Source organism: Cupressus sempervirens, chromosome 2 (assembly GCF_028749045.1).
Source record: "Cupressus sempervirens isolate cs-2001-9-10 chromosome 2, ASM2874904v1, whole genome shotgun sequence".
Lineage (NCBI taxonomy): Eukaryota > Viridiplantae > Streptophyta > Pinopsida > Cupressales > Cupressaceae > Cupressus > Cupressus sempervirens.
Window position 1 is genome coordinate 318,078,188 of NC_143119.1, and position 6,000 is coordinate 318,084,187.

Here is a 6,000-nt window from a genome sequence, read left to right on the forward strand (position 1 = left end):
TCCCAGGTGTTTGATGGTGTACTTGACCCTATTGGGTTGAGGAAAAATCCTTGGTACAGTATGGGATGCATTGAGTCCCCTTCCCAAGTATCAAATAGTACAAAAGACCAGGAAAAAGGAATGAAACCCACGGTGTAGTGTGCAATGCATTGGCACTCTCCCTCCCTCCCTCCCTCTCTCTCCAAGATGTGGTATAGATGGCCATCGCGTATGAGTCGGTCACTTTGTTATTTGTGATGCATATTTGAAATAATAACTATTTTCCTTGTGATTCATGTATGAGCTCATCACTATGTTATTTCTGATGCTTGTATTAGCTTGTTACTATTGCCTTTGTGATTAATATATAATCCAACCACTGTTCTCATTATGGTGTATGTTGGCTGTAATCTGGTGTATGTGTATGTGATGCATGCTTGAGCTATCCATCTTGTGTACATATGGTGTGTAAGAGCTAGTCCTTTGCATATATTTGATGTATGCTTGAGATAGTCGTACATGTGTGTTCTTTGATACAACCGTGTACATTTTTATAAGTTGTGTAAAGATGGGTATTGAACTAACACTTGCTGGCAATTGGTATCTTTTACAGTGATCGAACTAAGTTAATAACATATACTTAATTATCTGTCTAAAGAGAGATCAAAGATCTCATTGAGAACAGAGAGTAAGCTTCTTCTTAGGGAAAACTACGAAGCCTCTGACCTCCCACAAGAGGATAAATTGGCAGGTTCATCGAAAGTGAACCCTCGAGGCTTAGGTATGGGGCTAGAGATGATCCTACCTATGGAAGCTCACTTTTGAGAGTAAACATTGTTGGAATATTAGGAAAGGTAGGATGCTGAGAGGGAGGGGGTGAATTAGTATCCTCTATAACTTTTAACCTTAAACAAAATTGACATTACCTTTGATTCCACTGCAACTTGGTAAGCATATAACATTTACCACAATACTTGTAAATGTAATAACTTATCTAATCTAACATGCATCAACCATTTAATCATATACATAAGCTCGTAACACATAACACAAGTATTTGGTCACACAGGAACCCTTGGTCAGAGGGAAAACTGTGGTGGGGATGGTACCCACAAATCCTTCACTAGTGCAGTAAGAGGATGCCTTGTTAGGGCTACAATATTTTTGTCACTTCTGGTGACTTACTTTGTTAGGAGTATACAATTAGATATGCTTAGATCTACCTTCTTCAAGGATTTTTACAACATTATTCTTAGTGTGTACTCCGTAAGGAGATTTACATACAAACTATTAGGTCTACCTTCTTCAAAGATTTAGACTATTACAATGATTAGAAAGTAGCAACAAATGATCTGTATGATAGAAACTTACTTTGCTTGATTAGATCTCACTTTTTCTTAATTGTTTATCACTTCTTGTGACTGATTTGCAATTCCTCTTTGCACTGCTTAAACCTCCGACCTCTGATATGCTCAACACTTTCCTTTGTCATTAACACTTCTTTCTTGCTTCAAAACTCTTCTCAACAACAACATAAATTTGTTCTAATTAGGTCATCTTATAATTTTCTTTTGCCTCTTTGATCTCTGACCTAATTAGGGTTTAGGAGTCCTCTAGAATACATCATCGATTGAAATCAACAATTTAGAATAGTCCACCGTTTCATACTTTTTCTTTCCATATTTTCATTGGTCATTTGTAGACTTGAAATCATAAAACAATCAAATCACGTTCTTCAAGCAATCTTTTCAAATCTTTGTCTCGATTTGTGGGATCTTGTTTCTTGCTCGGTATGTTTGTCTCACATTAGATTTTGTGCTAAATCAAACTTATATGTAGTCTTTGTTCCACTCAGTAAATACTCTGTTTTTTATGTTGTCACTTGGTAGTGTCTTTGTTTAGTGATCTCTGTATAGCTCGGTGAGGTCTTCTGCTCGATAAGTATAGAGTAACTTGGTGAGTACTGAACTTGATAATAACTATACACTTATGAGTCACTTTCTTCATTGCTCGAGCAGTATAGTGACTCGATTACTATGTTCACCAACATATTTACTTCATCTTGACTATCTTTTTGACACTAGTTGGTAACATAATTGTTTATGGGAATAACATTCTCCCCCTTTGACATTACTGGCAAAAATTTTATGTTTCAAAATAACTTGAAAATTTATATAACTCCCCCTATACAGGTGCTTTCTCAGTATAACTTGTGTTTTTCGAAATATTTTTCAAAACTATTTGTGTGTGCAGTATTGGCTCCTTATAACTCCTTCCATAATACATTCAAACATATAAACATATATCATATAATTCCCCCCTTTTTTCGACACTGGAACCAAAAACACTTATTTTGGATGTAAGCCAAAGCGATCAAGAAACTCCTTATGATTTGTCATGTGTTCAACAATGGATAAGCTTGGGGCAACTACGAGCTCTTTAGCGATCTTAACATGATTTTGCATAACCTCAAAATAAGGTAATAACAAAGCTTGAACATCATTAATTTCTGCTCTAAGTTTGCTCTCTTTCTCCATCAATTAATGTTGAAAACTTGTTAGAAATCTTACCAAGAATAGTGTAATGATGTTGCACTTGGATCAACATTTAGTGCATCAACACTGACTTTCATATCTTCATTCACCTTTTGAATTTTGTCCTTCATATCATGCATATGAGACATTGGAGCAAATGTTATGTTGTCATTTATGTCAAATCTATTGGTAAGACATCGTGTCAAACCTACTGGAGAGACATTTACTAACAATGTAGAGTGCCATATCATTTGATTGATGAAGAGGATTTCAAAAGAAGAGACCATGAGATGACTTGGTGCAAGGTTGAGTTGAGATGTGTTAAGTATCATGAAATACAACGGGCACTTGATAAGTTAGTCCTTGACAAGATAATGTGTTGTTCAATCAATACATGAAGAGTAGAAGACAATTGGATGAAGCTAAGAGTTGAAACATGTCAAAAGATAAGCTTGATTGAGTATCAGTGTTGTACGGTCAATGAAGGAATTGAAACAAAAGATTAAGGAACTTAAGTAGAAGCCGAGCGAAACAATTCAAGCCGAGTGATAATTATTGCAGAGCAAATGTACGAAGAAGTGTAATTGTGATCGAGCGTAGTAATGGCCGAGCGAGCATGTTGATGCCAAATGAGGAAAGTATAGTGATTGTTGAGCTACACAGTGGTGATCAAGCTGAAGAACACAATGATTGCCGAGTGACAACAAAAGTTACAGTTTGAGAAAGATTTGATTTTGAGGCCGACACAGTTGGAATTTTGAGTTAGTCAAAGTGTGTGGAAGATAAGGATTGATGAGTTGGCATATTTAATGCATGAGGAGAGCTTGTTACATGATCAAAGGCAAGGATTTGATCAAAAGTTTCCAGAATAAGAAGAACAACAATATGGAAGGATTCAAGAAATCTGACCTAACCCTAAGATCGACAGTAATGTTTAAGCGACAAAAGATCAAAATTACCTATTTAAGGAGGCATAAGGAATGAATTTCTAGGTTGGTTGGTTGTTGATTGGTGATCTTAAGGAGAAGTTGTGAAGAGGAGAACAACAAAGGTGAAGTGTGATTACTTGAGGAGGTGCCAAGCAAGCAGATCAATGATGGAGATGTGAATGAAGGCCAATTAGTGAACCAACATATGAGCCAATGGAGATCTAAATTTGCAAAGTGAGTTGTACTTTACCGATCAAAGCCACTAGTACATTCTAACCATTGTATCAATCCAAAATCATCTAATCAAGGTTGACCTAACAATCATTTTGTAAATCCTTTAATCAATGTGACATTTTAATGGAATGTTCTAAAGTCCTCTAACAAGGCCACTCCTAATAGGGTGATTAAATCTTTTAGTAGGGTTACATTTAACAACGTGTTGTATAACCTTTAACATGGTTGGCTCTTAACTGAGCTCACTTCAAAAGAGTGAAAATTTGGTAGCATGTAACTTGGTGTTTTTTCTCAAATTGAGTTTCCATGTTAAATCCTGGTGTCAAAAGTGTTATTATCATTTGTGGATGTTATTGTTTTTGATTAAGGAAAACATGTTTTGAAGGGTGCTTGAAACCCTTTACACAAAATATTTTCAATGGAGCCCTAATAAAGAGACTAAAGACAAAAGAAGAAATAGGTCCCCAACCCACAAAGGGGGACCAAGGCGGCCCTACAGATAACATAGTGTGTTTTTGCCACCAATTACAACTCAAAACAATTAAGACCTCTTATCGCCAAAAGAGTGAGATCTAAGAAGATGGTCAGAGGAATGTTGGGAATGGTTGTATTTTTTGCCTTTAACCTTTGTCCAACCTTCCTCCACTCGAGAAGCCTCCTTCCAAACCAAAGCCTTGCCAACTGACCCAACCAGAGAAGCAGGTAAGATCTCTTTTGAACTATTGACCGACGTAACCCGAACGACAGAGGAAGGGGAGCACGCTGTCGTCATATCCTCCAACGAATCAAGATTTGGAGTAGCCAAAGCAAGACAACTGTCACCTACTGCTGCCATATCCTCCAATAAATCAATGTTTGGACTAGCTAAAGCAGGGCAACTATCGCCCTCAACAGCCACAGATTGGGGGACATCCTTAAGATCATCATCTTTAAGGACCAAGTAATGCTGAACCAAAGCCCTAGACCACTAAGAGGGTCTTTTCTTTGATATCTTAACTTTTGCAGGGCATCACGCAACAACATGACCAGTCCCGGAGCAGACCCTACAACGGAAAGGAATTCCTTCATAGTCTAGAGTTTGAATCCTGGAACCATTAGGGGCCTCAAGTTTGATCTTCTCAAGTAGTCCCTACGACATATCCACCACCACAAGAATGCAAGCATAAGTAGAATGCAAGATATTAGAAGATTTAGAGTCCACCATTTGGAAGTCACCAATCGCATCTTCCATAGCTTCAAGAATCGAATCCAGCCACAGGTGAAGGGGGAGATTAGGGAGTCTAATCCAGAGAGGCATATGAGCAAATGATTCTGTTGCAGGGTAGAAACCCTCGTGCCAGGGTTTGGCCAACATAGGGTAATGCCCCTCCCAACTGAAGCGATTGCATAAAATAGCCTTCCTATCTTCAACATCATCAAATTTAACGATGAAGAAACCCCTAGCCGCAGGGAAAATATGGACAAAATCCAAAATTAGAGGTTCCCAGTGCTTGGAAATCCAAGCGTGAAGAGCCTTAAGTGAAGACCAAAATTTTTGGAATTTGAAGATAGTGGCTCTCGAGAGAAGTCCGCAGCTGTGAGAGAGCTTTCATCAGTGATTTCATCATCCAAAACCAATCGAATTAGACAGCTGACCACGATGGGATTCACCACCGAGGGCAAGATCGAATGCTCCACTGCGGGAACCCCCAAACCATGGACGAAAGCCTTGAACGCAACCACATCTGCAAAGGATTTTCCTCCAGCAGGACGAGACCCTGAAGCCGACTGAAGTGGAACCCTTGAGGGGTTCTGGGAGGGGCCATGGACTGAGCGCAGAGCGTTGGGCGGATCAAATGTGGCGAGCGGGAACATGCAAATTTCAAATGGGAACACGATATTAAGTTAATAGTTTTTTAATATGGATGTTATTGTTTTGCATGCTATATTTTACAGTAGTTTATTTACTAGTAGTTGACACACATAGAGATAAAGAGTTAAGATATTGCATGCATTGTTAAATCACTGATGATATGCTATAGAGATTGAGTGGATATCTGAGTTTGTTTAAGTTGTGTGAAGTATTTAAAAGATGAATTAGTATGTTTGGACCTGAGGATAACTGATTCACCCCCCTTCTCAGTTATTCTAAATCGTTACAACATAATATCACACAATTTCTAAAACAAAGTAATAATATTATGTACAATCATCTCCATCTTGGTAACATAAGTGGATAATGTCACTTGTTGAATTGAAATTTCAGTTGAAAGTTTTTGATAAGAAAAATAGGTTTTGAAGGGAGCTTGAAATTCTTTACAAATCATAAAATTTTCAAAGAAGCC